Source organism: Bidens hawaiensis, unplaced genomic scaffold, assembly GCF_021521415.1.
Source record: "Bidens hawaiensis isolate Kalapana, Puna unplaced genomic scaffold, B.hawaiensis_p1.1 tig00004474_1, whole genome shotgun sequence".
Classification (NCBI taxonomy): Eukaryota; Viridiplantae; Streptophyta; class Magnoliopsida; order Asterales; family Asteraceae; genus Bidens; species Bidens hawaiensis.
The window spans coordinates 217139-227561 of NW_027491269.1; the positions used below are offsets into that span (position 1 = coordinate 217139).

Consider the following 10423-nt stretch of genomic DNA (forward strand, 5'->3'; position numbering starts at 1 on the left):
GTTTGAAAACAAATCAAGCATGAGAAAAGCCTCGCTCGATTCGGTTCGTTTTTGTTTGAATTAATTTTTATTTTTTATTTTTAAAAAAAAATATAGTATTTTTTAAAAGTTTTGAAATTTCCCTCTTTTATCTTGACTTAAAGTTCAATTATAAACTCTAGTTGCTCTTTATATATATATATATATAGGATGATTATTTTTGAGAACCATGGTGAGTTTTAATAACTTTAAGAACTCAATTTTGAACCACACATTTAATTAAATGACATGAAATATGTGGCTGAGATTAAATTTAATTAAAAAATGAAGCAGGAGAGAGAATAAGTATTTTTGATAATTACACAAGTTTAAACGTTAGTTACACATGTGTAAAAAGTTGATTCGGTGTGTAAAAAAATACCGTAATTTTTTGTACATCACTTACACTTACGTATTACACATGTGTAAAAAAATTTTGAAAAAAAAAATTATTACGTTGAGTTCTTTCGTGTTCTTAAAACTCAAAGTGGTTCTCAAAAGAAATCAATCATATATATATATCTATATATATATATATGGATCTTGCGAGAAGTGATATTACAGCGAGAAGTGCGAGAAGTGAAAGTATAACTCCATTAATCCCTAATTTCACTCCCTTTCATATGATGTTACATACATATATGTAGGTTGGTTGTATTTATGTCTTAATTACACATTCAAACCTACCTACAAACATATAAATGTACCGAGCCACATTCAAACCTATGTACCTACACACATACAAACATACTTAAACATATACAAACATACGTACCTACACACATGCATATACACCTACACAAACCACCTACACATAAGAAAGGGAGTGAAATTATGGATTAATGGAGATACACATTCACTTCTCGCAGTTCTCACTGTAAAAAAACTTCTGAAATGATCCAATATATATATATATATATATATATATATATATATATATATATATATATCTTGTTAACTTTGAGTTTAGACATTTTAAGGTTGGAAGTCTAGACATTTTGGAGTTAAAGGTCTTTGAATTAAAGATATTTTTACTTTTAGAAATTTAATATTAAAAACTTTATATGAAACCAAGCAAAACCAAGCCAAACCAAACCAAGTTCAAGCATAAACATATCGCTCGTTTCTTAAAATTCAATTCGCTTAATTCGGCTCTCTTTTAAATCAAACCAAGTATGAACAAGCCTACGTTCGGTTTATGAACAGCCCTAGTCAAGACTGTCCTTAACTAATGTCAACTAATTCGTTAGTTGAAACGCCAATAGATAATAGCTTTCCTTTTCTTATTAATATAAACGCTATCTATATCAACAAAGATGTCATTTTTATGACTTTTTTTTCTGTATGAAGGATTGGAAGCTGTATTGCATATTGCCCTGTTGTGTTAACTTCCTGTAAGAATTAGAAAGCCAATGTAATGTATTTATGAACTATATTTTAATAAGATGTTTTTCAACTAACGTGCCTGTCATCATGTAATTCTTTCACGTGACTTCCTTCTTTTATTTCTCATATACCTACCATGAATCTTAAAACTATAGATGATTGATTAATTAAAAAAGGTACATCTACATTCTAGGTTTCTTGGATAATATTTGGTGGTGACTAAACCTTTGAGCTATGGTGGTTAAAAAATCGAAGTGAGGTTTTTTAGCGACCCAACTCGATTCGGTAAAAGAAGTGCACTTGCCCACCCGATGATAAAACCTATGCCCGGTTTTGAGGCAGTGCAATATGTGTAATGACACGAGGCCCAAAAGGTCAAAAGGGCCCAAAGGGTTTTTTAACTTATATATATATATATATATATATATATATATATATATATATATGTGATTGATTTCTTTTGAGAACCACTTTGAGTTTTAAGAACTCGAAAGAACTCAACGTAACAATTTTTTTTTCGAAATTTTTTTTACACATGTGTAATACGTAAGTGTAAGTGATGTACAAAAAATTACGGTATTTTTTTTACACATCGAATCGACTTTTTACATATGTGTAACTAACGTTTAAACTTGTGTAATTATCAAAAATACTTATTCTCTCTCCTGCTTTATTTTTTAATTAAATTTAATCTCAGCCAGATATTTCATATCATTTAATTAAATGTGTGCTTCAAAATTGAGTTCTTAAAGTTCTTAAAACTCACCATGGTTCTCAAAATAATATATATATATATATATATATATATATATATATATATATATATATATATATATGCGAGAAGTGATAGTACAGCGAGAAGTGCGAGAAGTGAAGGTATAACTCCATTAATCTCTAATTTCACTCCCTTTCATATAATGTTACATACATATATGTAGGTTGGTTGTATATATGTCTTAATTACACATTCAAACCTACCTACAAACATATAAATGTACCGAGCCACATTCAAACCTATGTACCTACACACATACAAACATACATACACATATACAAACATACGTATACATATACAAACATACGTACCTATACACATACATATGCACCTACACCTAAGAAATGGAGTGAAATTAGGGATTAATGGAATTACACATTCGCTTCTTGCACTTCTCGCTGTAAAAAAAACTTCTGAAATGATCCAATACATATATATATATATATATATATATATATATATGAGTTAACGTACAATAATCATTTATCGTACATTACATACGCGACTTCCTGCACCACCGATTCTAATTGAAATTAAAACTGCTTAGTGGCATAATTGTAATTAACCTAAAAATACTTAACGCATACCCGTCAAAGTCCACCGTCGCGACCATCGTCTACTGTCGTGAGCACCATCATCGTCTGTCACCACCATCGATCGTTGGTCACAGGTCAGTTGAGCAATTTCCAATTGAAACTGAAATCGTTGATGAGCCTAATTGATCAATTAACCTTGAAATTGATCCAATTAATCATCAATTTGTAGCTTTAGTCGATCAATTTTAAGTTTTGAGTTCTGGGTTTTGACATTGAATGTATTAACATTAAGTTCATACATTATGTTTATACGTTATGTTTAAACGTATTATACGTTCTGTTTAAACGTTCAGAACAAAATCAAATAAACTTTAAAAGTTCAGTACAAAAAGTTTATACGTTTTAGGTTAATGTTAATACGTTCAATGTTAAAACCCAGAACTCAAACTCAAAATTGATCGACTGAAGCTTCAAATTGATGATTAATTGGATCAATTTCAAAGTTTAATTGATCAATTAGTTCAACTGACCTGTGAAAAAGGTGTGACGGAGGAAGATGGTATTCACGACGGTACCGTCGATGGCCGCGATGGTGGATGCAATCGTTAGACGGTGACGATGAAGGTGGACGGAATCGATGGGAACGGTGGATCAGATTTGATGGGAGCAGTGGGTTAGAGCAATGGACGGTCGTGTGTTTTTCGAAATCGACGGTGTAGAAACTCGCTACCTATTGTATGATAATGGAATATTGTATTGGATCCTTTATCTATATATATATATATATATATATATGGGTGGGATCTATAGAGAACTAGTAATGAATTATTTTTAACTGTTTTTAAAAAATTATTTTATGATTTTTTTTTCTTTCCTCCTTCTAATAAGAAGATATTGTTCCTAAAAAAATAAAAAAATAAAAACTGTCAATGTAATGCGTATGTGTATTAATGTGTATTGTATATATAAAATAGTGTTTTATTGCATATAATACAACACAAATAAATTATCTAATACACACTATTGAATATATGCAAAATACGACACTAATAATTGTATGCAAAACACATTATTGCATATATGTAATACAACACTAATGCACATATGCACTATATTGATTTTTTTTAATTTTTGTATATAATATAACACTATTGCAAATATACAATACAAATAACTATATATATGTCATTCAACACTATTTCAAATATCAAAATGCACACTATCGCACATATGCATTATAAAAAAAGTCGATGTATTACATATAAGCATTACAACGTTAATTTTTTATATTTTTTTTATTTTTATATTTTTTTTATGGTGAAGAATAACAACATAAAAGAAGGATGAAAGAAAAAAAATTTAAAAAATATTTTTTAACTAAATTAAAAATACTTTATTATTAGTTCTCTCCATAAAATAGAGTTCTCTCATGATCCTCTCCCTATATATATAGGGATGGGTTATTGTACAATAATCTGTTATCGCACATTAGGTACGCGAGCTTTATAAACGTCGATTTTACGCGGTGGCATAATCGTAAATAACCTAAATCTAATTCTACAATCTAATTCATCAATTGATTCATCAGACGTCCATCCATATCAATATAATTCAATCGTCGATCCATATCAAACTAATCTACAGATTGACATCAAACTAAATTGAGTTATCTAAACCTAAAAAATGTTCGTTACCTGCAAATAAGCTTCAAACACAATCGGTCAATTTTTTTTTACAATTAAACAAACGATTGTTGTTTGTTCTTCAATGTTTCGCCTAATCATACATATTTGAGCCTTCAATTTTACAGTTGCAACTTATTTTGGATGTTGAACAAAACTGAAGACACTGTACATTTAAACGTACCTGGACAAAAAACAAACACCTTTAAACGTTCAAGTTTAAAAGTTCTGCACCAAAACTTTAGAAGTTCTAACAAAAAGGTTTAGAAGTTCTAACAAAAACATCAATCGATTATGGAATTGCAGAAATAATGCACTCAATCGAGCCGATTATGGTTCAAATATTATGTTTAAACGTTCTGAAACAAAACTGAAGACCTTTAAACGTTCTGGCCAAAAAAGAACATCTTTAAACGTTCTAATACGTTCACGGATGTTCTTGGTGTTAAAAAATGAACATCTTTAAAACGTTCTAATATGTTTTGCGTGTTCAAAAAAGTTTAGAAGTTCTGATAAAGTTTAAATTTAGAAGTTCTAAAAAGTTTAGGGTGTTCAAAAAAGTTTAGTAGTTCTAAGAAGTTCTAAGTGTTCAAAAAAGTTTAGAAGTTCTGGGTGTTCAGAACTTCTAAAAGTAACAAAAAAAATAAAATTAAACACCTGTAAACATGAAATTGAACACTGAAATCACTTCATATAATCTCATAATAATCAAACAATCGTCAATCGACCGTTAATTTGATCATTGATTCGATCATATGAACAAAATATGAAATGTCTGCAACTGGGTTTCTGCAAAACTCAAAATTGATTAATTGAAACTTCAAATTGATGATTAATTGGACCAAATTTAAAATTTAATTGATCAATTAGTTCAACAATTTCAATTTCAATTGGTCATTTTATCAACTGACCTGTGAAAAAGGCGTGACGAGGAAGATGGTGTTCACGACGGTACCGTTGACGGTCCCGACGGTGGATGCAATCATTGGACGGTGACGGTGAAGGTGTATGGAATCGATGGAGCAGTGGATCAGAGTTGATGGGAGCAGAGAATCAGAGCAGTGGACATATTGTATGATAAGAGATTATTGTATTGGATCCTTTATCTATATCTATACTATATATAATATAGGAGTGAAAGACCTCTTAAATTTTAAGAGGTACCATTCTTGTTGCATGAAATACAAGTAACAATGCATAAAATTTTAGAATGTAAGGGTAAAATAGTCTTTCCTTATTTCAAAATAATATACAATAATGGTCCTTCAACTTCAATCAAGTTTTGTTAATATATTAAATATTTACACATTTCCCCTTAATTATAAACCACCTACCCCACGACTTTTTAACAACCGTACATTTTTCACACGTTAATATACTTTGTAAAAAAATTACACCATAAAAACGAACATTCTGTTCTCTTTAATTTGAGTATAGTATTACTATAGTTTATTTATTTTTAAAAAACTAACATGTTACGTGATCAGTTATTACCGACAACGGGTCGAGCAGGTTCGGCTAATGGTGTTGAAACAGGTTAGGGTTGGAACATGTTAATACAAAAAGGGTTAATTTAGTTCACGTCGAGATGAGTTTAGATCGAAAGAATTCATGTCAAAACGGGCTTCGGGTTAAATGTTTTCGGGTCGGAACAGAACCGTCAAAACGGACTGGGTTTTGAAATTATTGTACATTTCATCTTTGCTTCTTGCTTGTCGCCACCAGTTACGCGCGTTCAAGCATTAGTTACGCGGATGAAACTTTTTATACATATCGGGTTGCTCGCGTATAGGCATCATGTCGCACGCTTACTTGCTTTGGTTATACGTTCGAAGCCACGTTAAATGCATGTCACCTTTGGGCTACACACATACTGTTGCGAGGTTACAAACATACTAACACCGGTTGCATTTGTGCATACATCGCTGTGTCGCGCAGGCAACTGACTAGTATGTATATATATAAAGCATGAGTTAAGGACCTCTTAAATTTTACGAGGTACACAAAACCATGAACAAGGTACAACACACAATGCATAAATTTATGACATTTTGGGGTAATGTAGTCTTTTGTCATCTCTTCTACGGTTAACATATTTGATTCAAATATATTTACAAATATAGTCCTTTAACTTCAATCACATTTGTCATTTATATAATATTTACACGTTTACCCCTTATTCTAAATTAACTATCCCTACGACTTTTAAACGACCATAACTTTTTCACATATTAATATTTTTTTCATAAACAACGACACCATAAAAACGAGCATTTTATTCTCTTTAATTTGAGTATGATATTGCTATATTTTTTTTAATTTTTAAAAACGTAACGTGTTACGTGATTACCAGTTAGGGCCGCAAACGGGTCGTGTGGATTCGGGTCATGGATCAGATATGGTTACTGTCAAAACACGTGATAGAAAAAAGGTTAATTTGGTCTCGGTCTGGTCAGATCGGTCATGCGTGTATTGACACTGGATTCGCACATGTACAACTGTTGTGTGACGCGTTTACCGATACCGGTTACACGTTCGATGTCGCGTTACGCGCGCACTATTGTTGGGTTACGCGCATGTTGATGTGATGCCAGTCACGTACTAACACCGATTACGCGTTCGATGTCGTGTTTGCATGCATACCCCGTGGCATCGCACGGGTATCAGGCTAGTGTATATATATATATATATGGGATGGATCTTGCGATAAGTCAAGTTACAGTGAGAAGTGCGAGAAATCAATCTGGACCATTGATTATGTTTAATCAATGGATTAGAAAAGTTATGGCAAACTTGTAATTATGAAAATATTAATCTACTAATATTTTAATTAAAAAGAGTAGTTTAGTATTTGTTTTTTTTTACTTTTCAAAGAGAAACTTAAGTCATTAATAACATTAATTTGTTATTATTACCATAATTGAAAGTTACCTATAATTTTTTTTAATTGATTTTATTAATCAAAGTAATGTTAAACATATATAATTTTAATAAAATACTATAATATCTTCAATCATATTTCTTTAAATGTGTTAAATATTATATATTGCCTACACAAATTTATGTATTATAAAATGCATATTGTGAAGATGGAATCACGAGTGCGTATGTGAAAATTTTACAATTGTAGGCTATTAACATGGTTTGTTATTTATTATATGTAGTATAATATGAAAAATAAAAATAAAAATATTTTGTAGGTTCATATATGTATTGTGTATCTAGTATTTGAATTGTGTATGTGTATATTTTATCGTTTGTATGTTCATTTATGAACTGTGTAGGTTCATATATTACTATGCAAGTGGTATTCCAATGGTGTATGTATAGTTTTTATCGTGTATAGGTTCATTTATGTACTGTATAGGCTCGTATATGTAGTGTGTAGGTGATATTTCGAATAGTGTATGTGCAATTTAATTTATGTGTATGTTCATTTATGTACTGTGTAATTTATCTACGCCATTGAATTTAAGAACTATTATCTGGATAAATGTATGAAGTTCAAATTACGAGAAAAAAATATTGATAAATCAACAAAATTGAATTTTATAAAATAACAAATAAAGAATTTAATATAAGTTGATTTGGCTATATTTTAAAAAATTAAAAAGAAAAATTAATTGTAACTTCTCCATACATTATGACCTACCAAATATGAAAAGATGCACCTTTTACTATAGCACCCTTTTTATTAAATTAACGACAAAATAAAAAAAATATGATTGGTCGGACTCATTTCTCGTACTTTTCGCAATAAAAAACACTTCTAAAATGAACCTAATCCTATATATATATATATATATATATATATATATATATATATATATATATATATATATATATGACAATATGAGCCCAAACTTAATTTGATAAAATCCAGAGGAATTAATAATCTATTAATATACTCAATTAGATTCATTTTCAACACAATTAATACTCTATTAAATTCAATTTCTAACACAAACAAAAATCAATTAATATATATTCAAGAAAATAAAAGACACCTTTGGATTATTTAATGAGAAGATGCATGCAACCAACTGATTTAATCAAAATATTAAATATTAAATCAGGATAAAACTAAATGAAACTTAACATTTTTAGTTTGTATAGTATATACTCTTTGAATGTAATAATGTATATTGTAGTTTGTATATTAACATACATAAAATAGATTAAAAAATTATTATGGCGGGTTACAATCGGGTATACTATATGGTAAATGGGGCTATGTAATCGAGTCGGATAATCGGTATGTTACAAATCACATACCTGTCCCAAATATGTGAAAAATTCAAAGGTAATCCCAAACCCGTCCGATACCCTAATGGGGCGGGTATTTAACTAAGGAGGAGGCCCGAATTTTATCTCGCACGACTGCACGAGGCCTAAATTTTGTTTATCATTATCGGAGATGGGCCTGATAAAACCTGACAAAGACTAAAAAGTTGTGACGTGGGAAAAAAGTTATTGTGTTCTGAGCATCCATAGATGCCATGCAGTTATATCTTGAAGGCATAAGGGCAATGGTTAATGTGCTGTCCTATTCGAGAGGAGCCGGGAATCTTCAAGGAACATAAGAAGAAGCGAAAACAAAACTTAATTCTTTCTAACTGAAAATAAAAGGTTCAACAATATTTAAAGGAAAAAAAAAGATCAAGGATACACCTAAAGAAACAATTCATATTCAAAACCAAGCTTAAAAAAACATAAGTAAATTGAATTGTTGTTAACTCTACATACTTTCGTCTTTATCTTCAATGATTAATCCATAAAACGGGCGGGGTTGTTGCTTATCCGTTCAGTATTTGGACCGTATCAAGTTAGCAATCCACCCACAAGATAAGATATTTCCAAAACATCATCATCCATCATGAGATGATTTAAAAGCTTCACACAAATCATGTTACCATCAATATTTCAATTGTAACAGATGCAGACCATGGGTTAAAGAATGTTAAATAAAATTTCGTTGTTAACACAGGTGGATCTGTGGCGTAATGGTAGCGCGTCTGACTCCAGATCAGAAGTTTGCCTGTTCGATTCACGTCAGGTTCAAAACATTTTTAAACAAATGCTTTTTACATTAATTTAGTTTGCAATTTTAAGTCTATTTATTTTATTTTAGCTCTAGAGTTTATACATAATATGATTATTTAACAATAAAAAACACAATAATTATTTCCGTTGCAATAGTCATATTTATTTTGTTCGTAATAATCGAGCTAAAGCGACTTCACTATTTTATAAATATAGACGTGAGCTTCTCCATCTTTCTCTCTTTGTAAATATATGTTAACTAACTACTAGCTTCAAACATGTGTACCACACGGGTCATCATCATCATCATGATCATCGTACACGGTATATCCTATCAATAGCGTAAGGTCTGAGGAGGGTAAGATGTAGACAGTCTACCTCTACCCCATAGGGATAGAGAGGCTACTTCCCGTGAGACCCCCTGGCTCGATAGTAGTTTTGCATCAAGCCTTGGACATAAGGCACATAACACTCAATCATCGGGGCACCGGCTGATCGGTGCATGTACCCTTGTCTTTCGGCTATCAACGCCACTACATGATGCCTGATTAACCTTCCGCCACTTTTAACGTTATTTTCACAAGATCAGTAAAATAACGTCAAAATTAGTGCAATTTCACTTTTTCCCACCCGAGGGTTCACACATATATACATTATATGCGCGCACTGCACACGGGTAATGAATGGAAATAAAATATTTATTAGTTGAGCAAAATACAATATACAGAATAAAATTATCATATATGATAACTTTTACATTAAGATTACATGAATTGAAAGGAAACCCTACGTTTTTATGGCATAACTAAGACCAATAAACATCAAACTTGGGATCTCAAAGCTTTACTCAACTAAGAGTCTATGATAACCAAACTCTACAGATATATTGGCTTGACTTTTAAAAGTAAAAACATGTCACAACACACTGTTTGGGATTTCTTATTTTACATCTTTATAACGTTTTTCATAAGTTAATAAGTTAT

General features: G+C 30.7%; 1 non-coding gene across 1 annotated transcript; it reads left to right on the forward strand.

Annotated features, from left to right (window-relative positions):
- The first annotated feature begins 9386 nt into the window (after positions 1-9386).
- TRNAW-CCA (transfer RNA tryptophan (anticodon CCA)) lies at positions 9387-9458 on the forward strand. The gene has a single exon. It is a non-coding gene; the product is annotated as a tRNA-Trp (tRNA).
- The last annotated feature ends 965 nt before the right edge of the window (positions 9459-10423 follow it).